General features: G+C 44.5%; 1 protein-coding gene across 1 annotated transcript in view; it reads right to left on the bottom strand.

Annotated features, from left to right (window-relative positions):
* Nucleotides 1–24,248, bottom strand: part of pcdh11 (protocadherin 11) — a 685,592-nt gene that overhangs the window by 111,310 nt on the left and 550,034 nt on the right. The window lies entirely within an intron of this gene.

The following is a 24,248-nucleotide window of genomic DNA, read 5'->3' as shown; positions in this document are numbered from 1 at the left end:
CAAATTTTTTGGCACTGTGTAGGGACATAAAGGGCAACAGCACTTTGTAAGTAGCCATTTCTGCATCAATAGCCATGAAACAGGAGGTTCGGTTCTAGATAGCTCCATCACTTGTCTGCAGATCCATGAGAGCATCTAGGGTTTCCTTTGCCTTCATTATCGTTTGCCACTTATCAATCTGTTGCCCGTTCAGCCTTGGTAAAGTCTGCCACTGGGGTGAGCTGTGTCAGCTTGGACAAGCAGCAGTTTCACTTGTTTGAATGCCAGCATGCTGCCCTATGGAATAGCAGGTCAATGGGATTATGCTGGTGATTTTCAACATACCTCACCAAGTGAATATTCTATTCCAAACCATCATTTATTCCCTTTAGTGAAGGAGCACATATCAAAGGGTGAGCCAGTTTGCTCATGGTTAGCAATGGCATACAGTGCAGTGTTCCCTAACATCAGGGTTTGGGAGTTGGGGGTGGGGGTGGGGGTGGGGGAGGGAAGGCGGCAGGGTGGGGAGGTGGGGAAATAATTTCAAAGTTAGAAATTGACCGTGGCACAGTGGCGCAGTGGTTAGCACTGCAGCCTCATAGCTCCAGGGACCTGGGTTCGATTCTGGGTACTGCCTGTGCGGAGTTTGCAAGTTCTCCCTGTGACTGCGTGGGTTTTCGCCGGGTGCTCTGGTTTCCTCCCACAGCCAAAGACTTGCAGGTTGATAGGTAAATTGGCCATTATAAATTGACCGTAGTATAGGTAGGTGGTAGGGGAATTGAGGGAAGGCGGGGATGTGAGAGGGTAATGGGATTAATGTAGGATTAGTATAAATGGGTGGTTGATGGTCGGCACAAACTCGGTGGGCCGAAGGGCCTGTTTCAGTGCTGTATCTCAAAATAAATAATATGAAATTTGGACTACTCCAATCAAAAACTAAAGCATGAATACTGTTACGACCAGGTCAGAAAGTGGTCTAGGGGTTCCCTCTCAGCCTTTGCCTGGTTTGACCATAACAGGGCTTAATTTTTAAAACACTGTGTTTTTAGCTCCCCCTCAGTGAATCTTTGTTCACTACTCTCCAATTGTAAGGCAAAGAAATCAACCAGAGAGGTTTTCTTAGATTTAAACAAGAAAAGTGTAAGTTTATTAACCTTAAAACTCTAATTCGGTCAAAACTACTACGAATACGCGACACGACCACGCTATGTACATATGCGATAAACACACATGCAGATAAAGACAGAAAAGGAGCAAGAATAAAGGGGAAAAGTCTGAGGCAATAGCTGGAGGATATTTACTGCCATTTGAGTTCAATGTAGAGTCTTTGCAGTTAAATCTTGCCATTTCTTTGGGGCCCAATGCACGTTTTCAAAATTGTTTCGATGTAGGAATCTTCTCTCTTGAGGGTCAAGTGGCTTCAGTGAATTTAGAAATTTATGAGAGAGAGAGCCAGGAAGAGAGACCTTCCTTCTCTTTTATCTTCAAAGCGGTCTCTGACTTCAAACTGTCCTGTGAGCACAATTCAAACCTCTAAGTTGGCCAACAGGTTAGTCATGTGACTAGTTTTTTTTAACAAACTCTCCTGTGTTTTTGTGGATTCCTTTCATCTTAGCAGACACCTGCAGTGTTAGCGGCGGGGTGGGGGGGAAACAGAAATGGAATGCTGGCTTGTTCCACCTTCAGTGTCTGGTGTACAAAATCATGAGAGGTATAGACAGGGTGGATAGCAAGAAGCTTTTTCCCAGAGTGGGGGATTCAATTACTAGGGGTCATGAGTTCAAAGTGAGAGGGGAAAAGTTTAGGGGGGATATGCGTGGAAAGTTCTTTACGCAGAGGGTGGTGGGTGCCTGGAATGTGTTGCCAGCGGAGGTGGTAGACGCGGGCACGATAGGGTCTTTTAAGATGTATCTAGACAGATACATGAATGGGCAGGAAGCAAAGAGATACAGACCCTTAGAAAATAGGCGACAGGTTTAGGTAGAGGATCTGGATCGGCGCAGGCTTGGAGGGCCGAAGGGCCTGTTCCTGTGCTGTAATTTTCTTTGTTCTTTGATCAAAATCTGTTTGGGTTAATTGGATCAAGGAGCAGTTCCATTGTCTTTTCCTAGGCAACTGTCTCTTAGAATGCAATGTTTTCCAGCCACTGCTGATCTCTTTAAACAATTCATCTCTTCAGTCCAGCAACAGTTTAAAATTACTGTTTCATATGACAAAATTAATATACCTCATTTGTGGCAGGTGGGGTCTTCATGACAATACACTTAAACGATTTATCCTTATAAACCCAGTTATGAATGAACGAGCTATTCTAGTCTCGGCAATGTAAACTTTAATATCATTTTACAATATTTTACTAGCAGGGTTGAATCATCCTAGATTGAACTTGGACCACATTCAGAATGTTATTAAATTTGTTGGACTGTAAAATATTATTACAATGAAGAGATTTACAAAGAAAGAACCAATTTAATGCTTTTAATATTGAATTTGGACTTTGACGTATTTGGTAAAAATCAATCTCTTTTGCTGGATCAGTCATGCAGAACACGATGTATTATCAGTAACCTGATGCCTTATCTGTAACCTGAAGTGGGACTTTGGTCTAATATCCAGCGATACAGATTGTTCTTCTGAACTACAACCCACAGTTACCATGCATGTAATTTGAAGAACACCTCCTTTTTTACAATTATTTAGAGACTTGTTTTATTAGATGATTGAGTAGCCTGAATTTTCAACAATGCATGGAACTCAGTTTATACTGGAATGTTTTGGAAATGAAAGCCTGTCTACATTTTGTCCTCTCCTGGTTGCCTATTTTTGTTGTTACATAAGCATCAGCAGAAAAATTCTCAAATAACAAAAAAATTAAGGCAAAAGGAAAGTAAAAACTAGAAAATACTCACAGGTGCTTGTGCACATTGCATTATATAATCTAGGCTGACATTTCAGGGCAGTTCTAAGGGAGTGCTGAATGATCAGAGGTGTCATCTTTCGGATGTGGATAAAATCAAAGCCTCGTCTGCCTTCTCAGGTGAACAGAAAAGATCCCATTTCACTTTTCGAAGAAAAGCTGGAGAGTTCTGGCTAATATTATCCCTTGGGTAATATCACTAAAAAACTGATCATCCGGTCATTATCACATTGCTGTTTGTGGGACCTTGCTGTGTGCAAATTAGCTGCTGTGTTCCCTACAGTAGAACAAAAAGCACTTAATTGGCTAGCAAGTACTTGGGATATCCTAAAGTCATGGAAAGTGCTCTATAAATGCAAGTCTTTCTTTCCTTATATATAACTAGAATTTTCTGGGATGCTTCAACATCCTTTATAAATATATGAATGATGGCATTCAGTTTCCACCTCTCCAAAAATCCATATTACATCTGATATTCTTTAAACTCCAGCAAATAAAAAATTGTCTCTAAGTTTCAGCAACTAAACTGTCTTGCCCAATGCTTTGCTTTGTGGTGTATTAACCAGTGCACTTATATTTGTAGTATTTAAGGTGACAGACATACAGATTCTATGCCAGCTGCTTCCAGAAAAAAAAAAACAAGCTGGGTAAAAGATTTTGGTTTCTTCAGAAGAAGCTATGTGGTTTTAGTAAGAATAGCAGTTGGGAGATTGCTGCTTTGGACAATCCTCTTTAACAGATGAGTCTATCTGATCAAGGAAGGAAAATTCTCTTTGGCTTACATTGATAACAGTTTTGTTTTTGATTAGTTAAACAAAGAAGCCTGGCAGAAGATGTCAGAAGCAAGGATGAATTGAAAATGAGTAGCTTTTCTGGCTTATAAGCGGGAGCACTAAGACTAGCTGGAAAAGATAAACTGCGAGCTGAGCCACGGCAGAATGATATTCTGGTTCTCTCAAATGCTTTAACTTTTAAATCAATGGAACTATAAAACTTTATTTCTAAGAAATTAGAAGCTAGAAGTAGTTGATTTCCTTTCATTAAAGGAGTCTGGTACTTAGTACAAATCTTCACTAACAATCACAACACTGAGTGACAGGGAAAAATGTTACTATCACTGGAGAATGTGTGTTGTTTAAATCAGTCAGAATGTTTGAGAGCAGAACAAGTTGCATCTTTACTGGAGGCATTTGGTTCCAAGGTGGTTACAGAACTACTGTGCTGGATGGAATCTGGATGTAGACTGGCATTCTCCAGCTGGAGAGACTAAAGGATGCTATTCTGAGGCAGCTCTTAGGTCTGCATAAGGAGTAATGTCATAAGTTTGCACTGGCTTGCAAGGTATATTACATATTGGAAATTTGAAGCCAGTGATAATGGCAGGCAACAGTCATAACAGTTATGCAAATTTTGATACACAAACTGAATGGGCAAGGCTCCCTGCTGTCAGAACAGGCTCATGAAATTATTCCTAAATACTTAGCACACGTATAGACCTGAAGACAGCTGTATTCATCAAAACCAGGGTTATTAGTAGCTATTGTTTAAAAATCCTGAGTTTCCTTAGAGCTGTTTGCTGCAATTAAGCACCCATAAATATGATCAAGTCATCTTTGTGGTTATGGGTACCACGGGGACAGAGGGCCAGTGCACCAATTGTCTGCCAGACTTAGTAAGCCCCTGCCTTTGCATCCATTTGAAACAGATATTGATATGAGGGCTGCTTTTACAGTTAAAAGGAATTTGGACACCTGTTAGTTGCCTAATTCCCGTCTGGCCAGTACCCCCATGGGGGCAGCTCCTTCCAATCCCTTTGCCACTCTCCTCACCCCATGCCTGGCACCTCTCATCCCCTTACCTGGCAACCCTGATCTGGCTGCTGTTGCTTGATCATGTAATGTTGATGCATCGTGACAGACAGCAAATCATGGAAATGAGCTGACTTCAGATTATCACACCTAAGGTGCAGTGGCTGAACTTCAAAGCAATCAATTGTGTGTGAAGTGCTTGGAGAGATCTCCAGGAGATGTGTTGTGCAAATATAAGTTAAAATTCAGATTTCAATTGTTGAATTCAAAAATCTCAGATGTCAAACGATGACAGGATGGTAAAGATCATCACTTCTGCTCTTAAAAGCATCCAACTGAGAGTTTAGTGGGGTTTTTTTCTTATTTGACAAATGTAGGGACACATGGCTGAATCTTATTATTATGTCTTATAGCCATTAGATCATACAGAGGATATACATGGTATATAGGGGTTCTGAGCTCCTGTTGACGAAATGTTAAGTGCACTAGTTAATGTCACACACAGCCATACTGAACAGAAAGGTTTCAGATTTGATCCCCATCCTTGCTGGATTGCACAAGCTTTCATTAAGAAGGATCTGTGAAAGTGAGGATTGTACAGGGTCTGTAGAAACAGTGGGTTTGATGGGCCAACAGACAGTTTATTGTTCCATGTTTTGTTGTGCTCTTATCTCATAAAGAGTCATCCAAGGGACACTACCTGCTTATAGAGACATGACAAGTCAAATCATCTTGTTTTCCTTGCTAAATGGTTTGGGAATGGTTTTCATTAATGCTCACATGACAAAAGGAGCTATTAGCTTGTCCTGTGCTGTGACATCAGAGTATATAATTGAACAAACTTCTAGAGTCCTTCAAGGAAAGAAACACTTGCATTTATATAGCACCTTTTCTGACCACTGGACATCCCAAAGTGCTTTACAGTCAATGAATGACTTTTGAAGTGTATTCAGTGTTATGATGTAGAAAACACGGCAGTTAATTTGCACACAGAGCACCCCCACAAATAGCAATGTGATAATGACCAGATAATCTGCTTCTATGATGTCGATTGAGGGATAAATATTGGACAGGTCACCAGGGATAACTCCCCTGTTGGTCTTTAAAATAAGTCCATGGGATCCTTTACATCCAGCTGAGAGAGCAGACAGGGCCTTAGTTTAATGTCTCATCCGAAAGATGATACCTCCAACAGTGCCGCACTCCCTCAGTACTGCACTGGAGGGTCAGCCTAGATTGCAGTGTTCAAGACGTGGAGCTGAATTTTATTAGGGCACTGCCGTCCATGGCGGCGCCCTTTAAACTCAGCGCAGCGCCCGCATTCAGGAGCCACCGCCAAACCATGGCTCATTTCCATAGAGGTCGCGCGCCGCCCTCCTCATGTTATGTGGGGAGAGGCAGGACATTCAGCGCAGGGAGAGAGTTTTTGACAGTTGTGCGGCAGGTACCAGGGCCCTATTTTAAGCACCCCAGCACCTGCTTCCTGACAGCTGTCAAAGATTACTTACCTGACTGTTGAAGAGTAGGGCTGCTGTCACTCTGGCAGCAAAGCAGAAAGTGCTGCGGAAATCCAGCAGGTCAGGCAGAGAGAGAAGCAGAGTTAACTTGACCAAGTTCACAGACCTGAAAGTTAACTCTGCTTCTCTCTTCATAGATGCTGCCTGACATGCTGAGTGACCCCAGCACTTTCTGCTTTGTTGTCACATACTTACCTTGCTGAGTCCCAGTGTCCTGTAAAGTTGCGATCCTCTTCTTCCACTCCAGTGTAACATTCCTTCCTGTAGGCGTGCCGCACCTGGGTGAATAATCTTAATTTTGCACATTCCATGACGTGAGACTGAAATATACCATAAAAGGCAAATACACAACAGAAATAAAACCATAATTGAAGAATAATTACCTACTCTGAGTATCTAAGCATCTGACTGTGGAAAGCCGCAGACTAATACGCATTTAGAATCTGTATTCATTTCTCTGCTAACTGTTGTGAAAATACATGTAACTGCAATTATACCATCTTTGTTAAAAAAACAGGGAAAAATTTTCATATTCTAGCTGCATTACCCACTACAAATATTACACCAATAAATATCATCAGCTTCTGCAGAAGCAAAGTGCTCGTGAACATGTGTCGATGTATAATTGTTGAAAAATCCACGACAGCAGCACAGATTAGGCACCACCGCCACCACCTCCCCCCCACCACTCCCCCTCACCCCAGTGCTGCATTGGTTTTCAAACATGTGCAAGACAAACCTTACAGCCAGACGTTAGAGCAGTTACACGGCGGAGTCACCTTTGCATTTAAAGGACCACACCAAAAGCCGAGGATGGCAGAGAGGTACTCTGAGTGGCCCCACAGTCGAGTGAAGCCTCCCTGTTCACTCTCCTCCAGGCTGTGTGGATAAAGTGCGAGGTCCTTTTCACCAGTGATGGTAAGAAGATGCTCTACCGCCTGATCAAGGCAGTCTGGCTGGAGGTGGCAGAGAAGGTGAGTAGCCGTGGGGCCATCCGGCATCAAAGGGTTCAATGCCGGAAGGGGATGAACTCTCCCAGCCAGCCGGGGTCCTCTAGGTTTCATGCGCTCAGGGTACGACCACCAAAGTCATCCACAGTCAAAGGGCTATCATAGCAGCAGCCTTCTTACAGTCAGGCTGTTAGCGCAGAAGTGGCACCGCATAGGAGAATCTGCAAGCATTTCCAACAAGCATCCTGACACAGATGGGTCTGCATGGGTGACACAACACTTTAGAAAGATCGTCTTCACTAATATTGCAGCGCTTTTACTGTGTGAATGAAGTATGTACTGATCGTGGCTCCTCCCATTACAGCATTGGCCTTCCAGAATTGCCAATGTGTGGAATAGCATCATTGCCATGCCAGTATCACTCATGTGTATCTCCACGGATGCAGTAATATGGACAATGGCTCAATATTCTGCTGCGAGTACTGGTGTACGCAAAGATGTTGCAGATGCGGACTGCTGCACAACAGGTGAATGAGAGTGCTGTGTGGTATGCAGAGCCCATGGTGGTTCCTATGGGCGTGGCGAACCTTTGAGCAATGAGGCGCTGCCATGCATGCCTGGATGTTCTCTGTCCTCCTATGTGCCTTCCCTGCCGTAAGACCTCAGCATCATCATCATCTGAGGATGAGTCCTGCTCATGTCTCTCCTCATCCTGCAAGGCCTCCGAGCTATTGACTGTGTAGTTGTGCAGAGCGCAGCAAACAGCAACGATGTGAGCTACCCTTTCCGGCTCACACTGCAGGGCACCACCCGATCTATCCAGGCAGTGGAATTGCATTGTAAGCATGCCAATCGCCTGCTCAATGGTGGCTCTTGTAGCTCCATGGCTAGCATTGTATCGTTCTTCTGCAGCAGTGCTGGGGTGTCTCACCGGTATCAGCAGCCCTGTCTGCAAGGGGTAGCCCTTGTCTCCAAGAAGCCACCCCTCCATCCAAGCCATTTCAGTGAACAGCAACAGCAACTGCGACTGGCGCAGGATGGAGGTGTCATGGCAGCTGCCTAGAAAGGGGCACAAATTTGCATGAATCGCTTCTGGTGATCACATATGAGCTGCACATTGATTGAGTGGAAGACCTTTCGGTTTACATATTCAGCTGATCGCCCGGTGGGAGCCTTAATGGCCACATGGGTGCAGTCTATGACCCCTTGCACCTGTGGGGATCCCGCAATGGACCAGAAACCGGTGACCCTCTCGGCTTGGCTTCCAGGGTCCGTCATGAATAGGATATAGTCACCAGCTCTCCGGAACAGGGCATCAGTGACCTCCCTGATGCAGCGGTGCACTGCTGACTGTGTGACACCACAAAGGTCTCCAGTGGGCCCCTGAAATGATGCAGAGGCGTAAAAATTGTGAGCCCCTGTCACTTTGAGGACCACAGGCATAGCATGTCCCCCGAAGTCCCTGGGCTGCAGGTCATCATTCAGCAGGGCACACAGATGAGTCACCGCCTCTCTTGACATCTGCAGTCGCCTCTGACACTGGCGCTCTGACATCTACAGGTATGTCATGTGGGACCTGTAGATGCGCGGCAATCTGTAGTGGCGAGCTCTCCTTGGGTGCTGCTGCTCATGACCGGGGGCCTCTATGTGTGCTGCATCTGCCTGTTGGTTTTGCCTGCAGCGCATATGGATCCTCTCAAGGAGCGCATCAATGAATACAGGGTGAACCATCCTTCAAGTTGCAATTCAACTCGGTTCCTTCAATGCTTCGAAGGTTCCTGACAGGGCAGAGATTGATGTTGAGTGGTCCATCAGGTGCTTTCATGCAGTAACTGTGTGGTATGGCATAACATTGCCCGTCTTAGCTCCCACTAAGAGTGGCACTGCATGATCACATAAAGATTGAACAAGCTGCATCGATTGGCCCACAAGACATAAAAGCTTCACATGACTACCATCTGTGGCACTCTCCCCACATACAGGATGACTCGAGTGCCATTGCTCCTTCTATGACAGATGCAGTTAATGGCACAGAGCTGCCAACCATACGGAGGGTGGAATCGCAGTGGCTACCTTCCAGAATGCAGATTTTAGACCCCTGAATATCCCCCCTCCCTCCAAGAATGCAGAGTTAGACCCCTGCATATCCCCCTCCCCCCTCCCTTTCAGAATGCAGAGTTAGACCCCTGTGTATCCCCCCTCCCGTAACGCAGAACGAGACTCCTGAATAACACAACTTACCTCCGCTGGCGACAACTTCTGCCTCTGAGGACCAGCCAGCATTTCAAATCGTGAACGGGATGGCACATGACGGCCACCCGTTCAATGAAAAATCCGGAAGTGTTGGTGCAGAGGTGGCGGGCTGCATAATCAGCATAGGTAAGTAATCATTACCATATGCTAATTGTGGTGCCGCTGCTGTGTAGTTGGGAGGCCACAACGAGGTCCCGCCGCCGCCGGTAAAATGCAACGGGCCCCTCTCAACGTCGCGGGTCAAGGTGGGCCTCTCCCCGAAGCATTTTACTGGCCCCCGCGCCGTGACTTGCGGTATCGAGGGGCCGGTAAAATTCAGCCCAAGAAGTGGGACCTAAATCCACGACCTTCTGGCTCAGAGGCTATCAACTGTGCCACAGCTGACACAAAAAGGGTAACTAGTTCAATGTTTCCAAGCTATAAAGGGTCACACTATCAGTCACTCCAGCTATCCACTGTGCAAGAAATTTGAATTCTTTGATTTTAATGTGCTGATACTTCTTTTACAGTCTCATCATTCCTTATACATTTGTGCATATCACATGTATATAAGCCACAAACAGTGACCTAAATTTCTCCCCTTGCATGTAAGTAAATATGTGTTGAATTCCACCTGACTTTCTGATTAATCTATGTCAACCATGTGGTTTTATCCATCACATGGCTTAGAAACTTGATTAAGGATCAATCAGATCCGAACCAGAATTGCAAACGCTGGTTTAAATCACCTTTGCTGGCTTGATTCTGCTGTTGCTAAGCATACTGATTCACCCCTTACAACTGAACTCTACATTCACAGTCCTTTCTCCTCCACCTCCCTCACTTTTCAGCGTCTCCATGCTCAGTCGAGTCGATTTCCCTGGGGACCAACCCTCTCCTGATCTGTCACATCCCTAATTTTTTCTATTACTGACAGAATGCCATCAACCCTGAAAGGTAAACTCTTTTTGACTCTCCACAGATGCTGCCAGATCTGCTGAGTATCTCCAGCATTTTGTATTTTTTTTATTTCAGATTTCCAGCTTCAGCAGTATTTTGCTTTTGCTTTATCCTCCTTTGCTCTTTTCAAAGCCTACTCTATAGCCATGCTGTCATGGACAACCAAGGTCTGCAGTTAACCTTGCTACCATTAATGAGTAATGCTATTGGACAGCCACGATATTAATTGAAAAAGGCACCTAAATTTTCAATCATTTTTATTTTAATATCAGAGTTAACCCATTTAAAGTAAATGATAACCTCCAGCATTAAAGTAACACTGATTGGAAAATCCAGGTCATGATCACCACAGGCAGACAAACTTTGAACTGCATCTTTTGACAGCCAATTGCTATAGGTGTTTGCCCCCTTTCTACTAAGCCTGGAATCCAACAAAAACAAATAAGTGGTAGAAAGATAGATTATGAAATTAAAAATAATTGCAAAAATATATTTTTAATCTATTATTGAAACACAATCATCAGAAGTTGAGCAAGTTATTTGTAATGATGAGGGGGATCATTAAATTAGATATGCCCCTCCATTGATCAGTAACGGACAAAGACAGAGTAAATCAAACACAGGCTTAATCTTTGACTAAACGCTCGTAAATAGAAGGAATAAACTGAGCCATTCCTTTGTGGCCAAGCTATTTAATCAGCAACAAGAATTTTTCTAACAGTCCCTCATTGCCAGAATGTCATATAATTTATTAATTTACCATTTTATTATTGCTATATAAATTGTATCATAAAATTGTCATGGGAGGAATTATGACAATAGTCTGAAAAGCTGTTGCTTGCTGCATTTGTATGAAGGTTATTATGAAACGTACAGAAATAATTAACAACTAAATGATGGTAAAGTTCAGCAACTATAATCATTATGAAAACAATAATTAGAAATAAAAAATCACAATTCTCACCAGATTGCCTAATTTTGTTGATAATATTGTAATAAAGGCTTGAATTTTACCCATCCGATGGACGACCCAATGATGGGCGGAATTGCGGATCAATGGCACGCACAGGCGTGCGGCAGGACTTCCTCAGGGATTTTACCAGCAAGAGCAAGTTAAGGGCCACCTAGCAGGGGAGCTGGCCAATTAACGGTGGCAGGCCGGTCTTGGTGCCGGCAGCTCGCACGCAACCACCATTTTTAAAGACACATGTGCAGCAGTCAGCCAGGCTGAAGACACAGACAAGAGGAGATGCTCAACAGCAAAGGAAGCAGTGGAGGAATGGTATCAGAATAAGGAAGAGTCGCTCCATGATTCAGTGACTCCTGCATGGAGGCGCTCCTGCAAGCAGACAGAGTAAAGAGAGAGATCCTGATTCCTGCAGACAGGAGGAGGAGGCCAGTAAGCCTCACCAAGAAGGCATGGCTGGAGGTGGCAGTCATCGTAGGCAACTGAGGGGTTGTTGAAAGAGCCTGGATCCGGTGCAGGAAGAGATTCAATGACTGCTGCAGTCGAGAAAGGTGAGTGGCATTCGAGTTGCAAAAGGGAAACCCAGCATGAATTAAAAGATGCCCATGAAACATGAGGCCAGGTGGGAACGTGCAGCAACACCAGTAACAAACATCCACATTGAGACGCCCAGTTCAAACATACCTGAACCCATGTCAGTCATGGGTGAATGCTGCATTGAGATGACTCAATGGCTGCCACACCATGCCATCCCAGCAGTGTGGTGCTGCACGCTTAGAGTGCCTCAGAGTGACTAGCACAGATGGGTCATGCGACAAAAATGACACTGTCTATGTCTGTGTTTGCATTCCTTAGACCATGTGTGGTCTGAAATACCTGCATGAGCCTTTAACCACACTGGACGCCCTTGACCAAGGGAGGCACCAGGGTTGGTTGAAGGAGCAGCTGTTTCACTTAAATCATGGCCAGGATGTTGTGATAGTGACGGGGGTCTCGACATCCAGAAAAAGCGATGTCGAGAACCCCACGTCGCCTCTTCTGCAGAAGGCCCACTGGATCTAGTGCCAATCAGGAAATTAAGTGGACAGCAGTAGGCCTTCCACAGGATCAAGGACCCGGTACCGGAGGTCCCACCCTCAGAGAGCTGCCGGCTAATCAGAGACCGGCAGCTCTTCAACAGAGGGGCACCACCACAGAGGCAGTGGCTGCTGCCGAAGGAGCAAATACCCAAGGTCCAGGAGCATCGCTGGACCCAGGGCACAAGTAGGTCAGGTCAGGAGGGGTCACGTGGGTGGGGGACATGGAGGAGGGGGCTGTAGGGGAGACATTAGCGAGGGCAGATGGTGGCTCTCAGTGGGCCCCCCCTTCCCGACGTCGGGTCCCATGGTCAGGCCTTTCAATGAGGAGCGCCTCTTCCAAGGGCCAGGAAGCAACCCACATGGTTTTTCACGCTGTGCTTCCCGTGCGGCGACAGGGCTGCCTGCCGTATGGCTTACTGCTACAACAGCGGGATGAGGTCCTTAATTGGGCATTAATTGCCCAGTTAAGGGCTCAATTGGCAGTGAGACGGGAAGGTGGCGGGGTCCCCCCCACTACCATCCCACCCGATTATATGCTCTCCCGCCTCCAAACCTGCCACAGGGGAGAGCATAAAAGTCCCCCCATTGTCTCTCCACCCAGTACAGCAGCAGATGTGGAACAGATCAGGGCAATCCCTGGAAAGAAGCACAGAAGATAAAGTTGAGTGCCAACGTCACCTTTAAGGCTACAGGGATTGGATTCCCATTGATTACAGCTCCTGCTCCAGCATACAGTACAGCTCCACCACCACCTCCTTTGAGAAACATAGTCTTCATAGACATTGGTGCTCAGACATCTCCATGAAGCTGAACCTCTGACGGTGCACCCTTTGAGCTGGGTAGCACCTTCTGCGACCATGAGGCTGCCCTCTTGCCCCCATGAGGCTTCTTTGTCCACGTCCAATGGCTTCCTCAACCCACTGGAACTCCCCTGGCCATTGCACAACTGCTCCAAGTGGCTGCATCGCCAACTCTGTGCCACTCTCCTCCTCACTGGAGGAGTCAAAGTCCGAAAGCATTGGCCCCATAGCCAGGTGAAATCTCCACTGTGTTGAGCCTCTGAAGAACCATGCCCTGTCTCCAGTGGCTACTGTGGACCTAGGAGACGACTTTTGACTTGCAGCACTTCACTTTGGCTCTGCACTCTGCAGTGCCTCCAAGCTTGTTGATGTTGCTTCTTCAAGACACAGCCTACAAGCAGATTCACAGTAAGGCTGCCAGTTCCATCCACTGCCGCTGCTGCTGATATCTTACTTCCTTTGAGTAGGCAAGACTCTGAGCCTTTGTGCATCCTGTGCACGATTGGTTAAAGTCAGAAAAAGGTACGGAAAATACCTGAAAATTGGCTGTTTAATGACCTTAATTGCCTGCCTGCCACTGATCTGTCAGTCACTGATTTGTCCCGCCGCCTACATGTGGCAAAATCAGTCAGCAGTGGGAACACATCGGAGATCTGGTCCAACCCAGGACTATGCCATTTTACTGGCTCCACCCCCATCCCCATCACCTCCACGAGGCTGGTAAAATTCTGCCCAAAACATGACAACCATCTTTTCTGTGTCAACTCTAAAATATCACTATATAATTGTGCAAAGCACAAGATTGATAAAGAATTGTACAGCATCTGAGTCCTCCTACAAAGTGGATTTTAATGACAGATTAGATGTCAATGTGAAATTGTTTTAAATGTTCTACTATTGGTATATTTTTTCTGGTATCAAGATGAACCTGGTTCTTGATAAAAGAAGTATAAGTCTTTGTAAACTCACTTAAATTTTCAAACCAGAGGTGCCTTCTGTAAATCTGAGCACAGGTTAGCTGCTGCATTTCCCTACATTGCAATAGTGACTGTACTTCAAAAGTATTTCATTGTATGTGAACCATTTTGGAAGTAATTTCTTTATATTCGGCTGTGGCATAAGGAACCTGGTCAATGCTTGAAAAGGTTGCTCAGGTCAGATTTACCTGGGAGAAATAAAAGGGAAACCCATAACCTGGAATTATTTCAGAGTAAGTTCACTGGTGTAAAGAGGACTTTCCATTTATTGGTGGGGGAGGAGGGGCGGTGGTGTTGGGTAGCTCTAACATCGTGGAAAGGGAAACACAGCATATAAGGTCTGCACTCTCGTACTGCCAAAAGGGAGTCATGCTTGATCAGAATGTGGGTCCGTGATAGGGTTTCCATACTTCAGCATTGACTTTGTGTCAGTGCTGCCTTTGAGCATAGCTCCCTACTGACAGCCCAGGATTGGTGAATTTATCAAATAATACCTTCTAATGAAACAAGTAAATTTGTTTTCATCAAACATACATATGAAATATTAGCTACAGAATTACCACGTGTTCTAACTTTAGCCACAAAGGAGATATATCATTGAAAATTCAACAGGCTATCTCTCCAAAGTCAAAAGTTTAACTGGCACATTACAAGAGAAATTTCTTTTGAAATGACTCATTGCAAATTGTCTTATTCCTTCATATCACTTTGGGATTTACTTTATTGGCATTCATTCACTTATGAACATGTTATTTTTATTGCAAGGATCTGTCCTTGGCCCCCTCCTATTTTGTATCTACATGCTGCCCCTTGGCAACATCATCCCTCAGTTTCCGCATGTACATTGGCAACAACCAGCTTTACCTTACTACCACCTCTCTCAACCCCGTCACTGTCTTGAAATTGTCACATCGTTTTTCTGACTGTACTAGTACTGGATGAGCAGAGATTTCCTCCAACTAAATATTGGGAAAATCAAAGCCATTGTCTTCAGTCTGCACCACAAACCAGCTCCCTAGCCACCATCTCCATCCCTCTCCCAGGCAACTTTGGCATCATATTTAACCCCAAGGTGAGCTCACGACCACATATCTGTGCCATCACTAAGACCACATATCTCCACCTCCGTAACACTGGCCGACTCTGCCTTTGCCTCAACTCATCTGCTGCTCAAACCTTCATCCATGCCTTTGATACATCTACTATTCCAACATGCTCCTGCTCAGCTTTCCACATTCTATGCTCCATCAACTTATTGTCATCCAAAACTTTGCTGCCTGTGTCCTAACTTGTACCAAACCTCATTCACCCATTCGCCCATCAGCCCTGTGCTCGCAGACCTGCACTGACTCCCAGTTAAGCAACGCCTCAGTTTTAAAATTCTCATCCTTGTTTTCAAAACCCTCCATGGCCTCGCCCCTCCCTATATCTGTAATCTCCTTCAGCCTCTGAGATATCTGGTCTTCATCAATTCTAGTTTCTTCAGCATCCCTGATGTTAATCATTCCATCATTGGCAACCGTGCCCTCATCTGCCAAGGCCCTAAGCTCCAGAATTCCCTCCCTAAACCTCTCTGCCTTTCTACCTCTCTTTCCTTCTACCTCTCTTTCCTCCTTTAAGACACTCCTTAAAACTTACTTCTTTTACCTAATATCTCCTTATTGTGGCTTGGTGTCAAATTTTGTTTGATACTGTTGTATGATTGCCTTAAGAGTGATGTCCCTTTAAGAACTCGGTATGCTAATGAGCCAAGTACCAGGAATTTAGTCATGTGACTACATGCCAGAGTCACTGTGCAACTGTAACACCCAGATGAAGGTTCTGTAAATAGTTTGCTCTGTATTGTATACAATAGTTAGCTGTTAATAAACCCATTAGAGATCTTCAGAATAAAGGACAGCAACCAATACATTGACAACATGCCTGCAAACCAGAAACAGCCAAGGGTGAAATGCACATCCCCAGAAGGTTATACCGTAACCAAATCTGGAAGAGTTTTCAAACCACTGCAACAATATGTGGACTCTTATACTTGTAAATTTTATAATCTAATCCCTTATAACTAATTTTGATGTCTAATTTTATGTGTTTTTACTTGTCGCATACAAGACTTATCTTTGGAAAGAAAGGGGATGTTCTATGATCGCCTTAAGAGTGATGTCCCTTTAAGAACGTGGTATGCTAATAAGTCAAGTACCAGGATGTAGTCATGTGACTTCATGTGACAACCTACCAGAGTCACTCTGCAACTGTAACACCTAGAGGAAGGTTTTGTACATAGTTTGCTCTGTACTGTATATAATAGTTTAGCTGTAATAAACCTGTTAGAAATCTTCAACGAACTGGACTCCACGCATCTCATTTATGTCGCATCAGACAACATAAAGAACTCATTGCAGATACCTCTCCTGTGAACTGTCTTCGGTCGTTTTACTATGTTAAAAGCACTATTTTAATGCAAGTTGTTGTTGTTGTTGAAATCCATAATAAATTCACATCTTCCCCTCATATATATTCCGAATTAACTGATGACATTTCCTCACTAGCATTGTATTAAGTTTGGGCAACTCCTTCTGAATACTTAAAGAAGATAAAGACGAGGAAAGATGAATATGACTTCTCAAGGACACCTGCAATGTCAGCATTCAACAGAAGGCATAGGCGATAAGCCAGACCTGGAGTCATAGATAATATCTGTCTATCCCTTTGCTGAAACCTAGCCTTATCTGTGATTAACGCCTCCTTTTCTATAAAACCGATGACTTTTTTCCCAATTACATATCTTAAACAATCAATATCTCATTTACACCAGTGCCAAACCTCACTGACTTGTAGCGTTTCTGGGACTATAGCCTAGGTGGGAAGCATCCACTTTGTTGAAGGGTTTTTGGCATTTGGATAGAAAATAAATGTATTTGTGAAATGAAATTTGAAGAACAATTCCAATAACCAGGATGCTGTTATACATTGACTGGAAAGAAAAAACAAATTTCATTTTTTTCCAGCATTTTGGTAATAATCCACAATTCATCCATTTATACTTCGGCCCATTAGTTTATGGTAACTGAATAAATCAAATATTGTCTTTATTGCAGAAACCAGTATAGAGACTATTGCCTCCCCATCAGAAGACCACAAAGAATTGTCCATTTTCCTTTCCCCTAGAGCACCAAGGACTACTGCTGTTCTGGGGTCCGATAACTTCTGTCACAATGGCAATGACTTGGCCAGGTTACAGAAAGTCACTGCCACTGGGGTTCAACCTGTCGCTTTCTATGCATCTGTTACTGAGCCCAAAATAATCCAGATGTGAATCATTATAAATTTTGAGGTTTTTGGCTGGATTTCCATTTGCTACCCTAGCCCAGACCAGGCAGGGTAACAGCAGGAAAACAGTGAAAAAATGAGGCATGAGGCCTGCCAGCACAAGTACGGCCCGACCCCGATTTCCCTCCCACTCCAGTATTTGCTTAAAAGCTGTTGATACCTGTACCTAACAAAAATCTATTGATCTCAGTCTTGTAAACTCCAACAGCCTTTATTAGCAGCAGTCACAATGGGAGACTCCAGACTGAATGCACAATTCTAGCCAAATGCCTCCCATACAGTCCTAATGATTCCCAGTATAGAAAACTAGGTGAAGGTTATGGTAGGGTTGAGGCAGTGAGTGTACTGGGAAGAGTAAAATCTAGGTCTTTAAATTCACTTCATGCTCATTTATTAATGTCGGCCATGTACTGTCTAATCCAGTCATGTAGGGTACAAGTGAGAAGGCTGTGGGCCACTCACCGCTGCCTGAAAAAAAAAAGACCAGTTGGAAACAACACTGTGGAACAATTAAGTTCTCTTTTCACTGCTGATTTTATTCGATACACTAGTTTCTTTTCCCCCACCATAGATATAGTGTAGCAGAATTTAATGCGTATATTTTTCCACAGAGCTGAATCCATTCTACGTCTGTGATGAACAACACTTGTGAAATAAATGTCGGTTAGTGTGCGTAATGATGTCCAGTACATGCATAATCATCTGGATTCTCAGAAATAGTAATTTACTGAAGTCAACTAATTGTCTGGCTGAATAGCTAATTCTTCAACCCATAAGAAAATAATTTGAGCAAATGGAAATCATTTCTGCTCAGCTTCGTTTTATAATTTAAATTTTTACGTTTCAGTGGAGAATGTTGAGCTGGCACCAATAACAGAAAACCATTAAGCTCTTCCCTGCAACATTTGTAGGGCATATTATACTTGCTATCACTGATCACCGTCTTATTAACGTGTGCCAGTCCTCAGTTTTGGAAATGCCATCAATTGTCAGCACTCCACGTGACTAGTTACCTACTCAAGAACAGTATCTACTGACAACAAAACCAATCATTCTAATGCACACCTGAAATGTTAATTTAAAATTGACAGTCAACATTTAAAAAGACTCCAGTTGATATACAGCAATAAATTCTGCACATGAAGGATTGTTGGTAATCATTAAACAGCCAACAATCAGCAGAACTCAGTAAACCTTTCTCATTTGGCCTCAGATGATGCGCTGATGAGGCATACTAAATTTGGAATAAATTCATTGTGATGACAAAACAACAACAACTTGCATTTATTTGTAGCCTTTAACGTATTAAAAGGCCCCAAGATCCACAAGGTGGATTATCACACAAAAAGTGACACTGAACAACATAAAAAAAATCTTAGGATAAGTGACCAAAAAGCTTGGTTGAAGAGGTATGTTTTAAGGAGCAACTTAAAGGAGAGTGAAAGATAGAGAGGCAGAGAGGTTTAGGAAGGGACTACCAGAGCTTAGGACCCAGGCAGCTTTATGCATGGCATCAATGGTAGAGCAAACCTTTTTCTGAGTCCATCAGAAAGGATGCAGGTATAAGAGGGGTGACAATCCCAGGCAGTGGAGGCACTAAGGTCAAAGCCTCCCTGTACATGGACGATATCACCGTCTTCTGCTCGAAACCTCTATTGGTTCGCAGACTGATGAACATCTGTGACCAGCTCAAACTGGCCTCGGGAGCCAAAGTAAATCCCGGCAAGAGCGAGGCCATGTTCTTTGGGAACTGGGCCTACCAGTCCTTTGTCCTATTCACTGTCAAGTCAGACTACCTGAAGATGCTGGGGATATGGTTCGGAGGTGCTGGGCGGGCATGCGCCAAAAACTGGAAGGAGTGTAAAGCCATGGTGAAACAGAAACTGGGCATGTGGGAGCGATGCTCCCTCTCCATTGTGGGTAAGAACCTGATTATCAAATGTGAGGCACTCTCGGTGTTGCAGCGGCATGATATTCAAACCTCTAGATAAAGGGGGGGAAAACGTACCCAATGTTGCCCTCAACCCGATGGCCACCTTTGCCTGTGGCTGCAACAAACTGTGTGCAGACCCTTGGTATATAAACAACAAGGGCTGGATTTTCATTATGGAGGCTGGAAACAGGAACTGGGTCTGGTTTTGGGTGAGAAACCCATCTCCTATGGGAAATTGATTCAGATTGCAAGTTTCAATTGGGTAAGCCGTTACTTGGTATGGAGACAGGTTTCCTGTCCACTTGGAACCAGTGGGATTGAAGATAGCAGTGGGTCAGATCAAGTATGGGGCTCATGTAGACTCCCACAGCAATCATCACTGAGGCTGCTTGTGGTATTGAGAGATCTGCATTCTACAGTACCAGAGGGAAGTGAGATGTCACAGGGGAGCTGGAGGCCTGGCACCAGGGGTAGGGCACACCCTCGCTTTGTTGATGCCCTCCTGGATCAAATGCTGGAGGCAGTCAGGGAGAGGAACAAGGTCCTCTTCCCAGAGGGTGTCAGGAGGGGGCCACCTTGTTGTGCAGCAGGGGCATATCTCTGTTCAGTGTTATCACCTTCCGCCCCCTCTTCCTCCTCCTCTCTTACCTCTTGCTCTGCCCTCAATGAGATGTCTCCTTCCAGGGCCTCACGGTCCTCAAGGTTCACACCTCTCTGGAGGGCTATGTTACAGAGAGTGCAGCAAAACACCACAATGGTGGATCAGAACACAAATGTCCGCCACCACAATGACCAAGACATTTGCAGGAGGGTATTGGAGGGTGCCACCCTACTGATCCAGGCACCGGAATTGCATCTTCACAAATCCGATGACCTGCTCAGTAGTTGGCCTGTTGAGCAGGTGGCATTGCTTGTTTGCCATTGTGCTCTGCCTCTGTCTGGGGCTCCCGTGTAGGGATTGTAGCCAGCTCTTCAAAGGATTTCCCTTGTCCCCTTGGATCCACCCATGAATGTAGGTGGGTGGAGCGATGTACTGAGGCAGCCTGGACTGGCAGAGGATGAAGGAGTCATGGCAGCTGCCAGGAAAGTAAGCACACACATAGCGGAAGCTCTTATGGTTGCAGACCAGTTGAACGTTGAGGGAGTGGAAGCCCTGTTGATGGATCTCACTGACTGGTCACTGGGTGCCTTGATAGCCACATGGGCACAAGCAATGTTGCCCTGAACCTAGGGAATCCTGCGATGGAGGCTGAACACAATGACCTCTGTGCCTGCGCAGGCCCATCTGTGTCAAAGTAGATGTTATCCCCGCCCTACTGAAAATGGCATGTGACCTGCCTGATGGCCGAATGAGATGCCGACTGCAAGATGCCACCGAGGTCCACAGCCCATCCCTGGAATGACCCGGCTGCATAGAAATTTAGCGTGACGGAGACCTTGACAGCTGCGGGTAAGGGACTGCCATGAGGGCCGTGAAGCCTCAGGTCATTGTGGATCAGAACACAAATGTCCGCCACCATCTGCCTGGATCTGTGCAGGCTCCTAAATCACTGGCTCTCTGTCATTTGCAGGAAGCTGACTCTTGGGCTGTGCACCCAATCTCTTGGGTAGCACCTTCTACCCCTTGCAGCCACCTTCGCTGTCCAATGTCAGAGTAGCCTGTTCCCTTCTGACCTCCCTCAGCTGGGGTTTGGTCATTCACCAGGCTTTTCCCTGCCAACCCGAGCTGTCCAAGTGATGCCAGCGGCCTCATGTCCCTCTCCAGTTTCCTGCCACTCACCACTGAGAAAAGTAAGTTTTACAGCTTCAGCGATGGCTACTCTTTAGCACTTTGAATCAGCTAAGCCTTTTTTTGGGCCTCTGCAGTCTTTTAAACCATGCTCCCCATTGCCCTCTTGGCTCCCCACTGTCAAGGACTATGTGCTGAGGGATGCACTACAGCTTGGGGCAGCCACTGCAAAGGTACAATGGGGAAAGGCCACTGTGTAAGGCCCTCATGTCATAGCATTCCGTGGGACTGAACCCATGCACCAGAAACTGACACGTAATGCAAATGTACCTTGTAAATATAACCTGTAATGGCAAGTGTAGTGACACACTCCATGTACTGTGTTCAAAGAACCTGAAATACATTACTCTTTATTTAATGTAAAACTTGAAATGTTATGTAACATACTTCTACAAATAAAGTATATTTTGGGGGAAAAAAATCAATGGTAGGATGTAGGACTTTGGGGAGGTGCAAGTGGCCAGGATTGGAGTCGTGCATTGATCTTAGAACCTTAGAAAGATTACAGCACAGAAGGAGACCATTCAGTCTGTCGTGTCCGTGCTGGCCGAGAAGAAAAAAATAGAAACTAGCCACCCAATCTAATCCCACTTGCAGCTTGCAGAACTTCAGGTGCATGTCCAGGTATCTTTTCAAAGAATTGAGGGTTTCTGCCTCCACCACCATTTCTGGCAGTGAATTCCAGACACCCACCACCCTTTGGGTGAAAAAGTTCCTCCTCATGTCCCCTCTAATCCTTCTACCTTAAATCTGTGCCCCCTGGTAATTGACCTCTCCACTAGGGGAAACAGGTCCTTCCTGTCTACTCTATCTAGGCCCCTCACAATATTGTACACCTCAATGAAGGCACCCCCCAGCCTCCTCTGTTCGAAGGAAAACAACCCTAGCCTATCCAATCTTTCTTCATAGTTGCAACTTTTGAGCTCTGGCTACTTTCTTGGAAATCTCCTCTGTACTCTCTCTGTAATGTCCTTTCTGTAATGCGGTGACCAGAATTGTACGTAATACTCCAACTGCGGCCTAATCAGTGTTTTATACAGTTACAGCATTACATCCCTGCTTTTGAATTCTATACCTCAGCCAATAAAGGAAAGCATTCTATATGCCTTCTTCACCACTCTATCTACCTGTCCTGCCACCTTCAGGGACCTATGGACATACACTCCAAGGTCTCTCACTTCTTCTACCCCTCTCAATAGCTCCCCTTTATTGTGTATTCCCTTGCTTCCCAAATGCATTACCTCACACTTATCTGGATTGAATTCCATTTGCCACTTTTCCGCCCACTCAACCAAACTATTGATATCATTCTGGAGTCTACAGCTATCCTCTTCACTATCAACTACACAACCAATTTTCGTGTCATCAGCAAATTTTCCAATCATGCCTCCCATATTTAAGTCCAAATCATTAATATAGACCACGCACAGCAAGGGACCCAACACTGAGCCCTGTGGAACGTCACTGGAAACAGCTTTCCATTCACAAAAACATCCGTCGACTACTACCCTTTGTTTCCTGTTCCTGAGCCAATTCTGGATCCTACCTGCCACATTGCCCTGTATCCCATGGGCTTTCATTTTACTGACCAGTCTGCCATGTGAGACCTTGTCAAATGCCTTACTAAAGTCCATGTAGACCACATCCACTGCACTACCCTCATCAATCCTTCAACGCATACATTTAACATAGGAAAGCATTCAAAGACGCTTCACAGAGGTAAAAGGAAAACAGACACCAGGCCAAAGGAGATATCTGGAAGTTTAGTCAAAGTGGTGGGTTTTAAGGAAGATGAAACCTAGGCAGCTGAATGCATAACCAGCAGTGGTCAGATGATGGAATGAGGAGATGCACAGGTGGTTTGATGGGTTTGGACAGGACAGGATTGTGAAAGTTACAGAGTTGGGAAAGGACAAGGCCATGGAAAGATTTAAAGACATGGACAAGAATTTTAAATTTGAGACATGTGGTCCAGGAACCAATATAGATCAGTAAGCATGCACATGATGGGTGAGCAGGACTTGGTCTGGGATAGGATACAAATTTGTGGAGATTGGCAGGCTGGCAAGGAGGGCATTGGAGTAGTCAAGTCTGCAGGTGGTGAATCCTTGTATGAGAGTAATACAGTAATACATTCTTAAAGTTTAGAATCCGTCATTTGGAACAGAGCTGGACAAATGGGACAGTGTCTCAAACAAATTTTTAACAAAAAGAAGAAAGCAAAATAATTCACTAAAAGGTGATCACAATAAGGTTTAATGGTGACTTTCACTGGCTGGAAGCTTCTAAATGTTTTCCATTGACTTCAAATTGTACGTGAACTTTCAAATTTGTACAGCAGGGGATTTGGCCACTTTGAAGAACTCTAGGGAGCTTTAGAAGTGCATTTGCAGTTTTCTTTTAAAGCTGTTACAGATGCAATAACACCAGTATGTTGTAAGATTTATAAAGAGAAGCACAATTATCAGAAAATTGTTACAGATGAAGAAAGCCATTTAGCCCATCACAATTCAACCATCCAAAGAGATCCTAATGCTGCCCAATTGTAATATCCAATTGCTCTGTAAATAATTCCAAGGATTTTGCCTCCGTCACGCTAAACTGGTGATCACTCTTTCCATGAATTACTTCCTCATATCAGTCTTAAAATTACCCTTTTCTAGTTTTAACTCATGCTCTCTAGTTCTATTTCCACTGTTTAATTAAACTAATATTCTGGGTTAATGTTTTAACACCCCTAACAATCACAAACACCTATGTAAGATCACATCTCCTTTCTAGGCTAAAAAGTCAATTTGCTTTTGTCTTTTTGCATAACTCAAACCTCTGACACCAGGCATCACAACAGAATATCAGAGAGAAAATTAGAAGAACAGAAAAATAAATAAGAAATGTGTTTTAACAATGCAATACATTTCTTTTGTAATTTGAAGGTTGAGTGGCAGATGACAACTCCCTAATAACACACTTGGAAACTGCTTCAACAATTCACATAATAACACTTCAAAATCTG

Source organism: Heterodontus francisci, chromosome 15 (assembly GCF_036365525.1).
Source record: "Heterodontus francisci isolate sHetFra1 chromosome 15, sHetFra1.hap1, whole genome shotgun sequence".
NCBI lineage: Eukaryota > Metazoa > Chordata > Chondrichthyes > Heterodontiformes > Heterodontidae > Heterodontus > Heterodontus francisci.
This window is presented reverse-complemented; position numbering and strand designations above follow the sequence as displayed.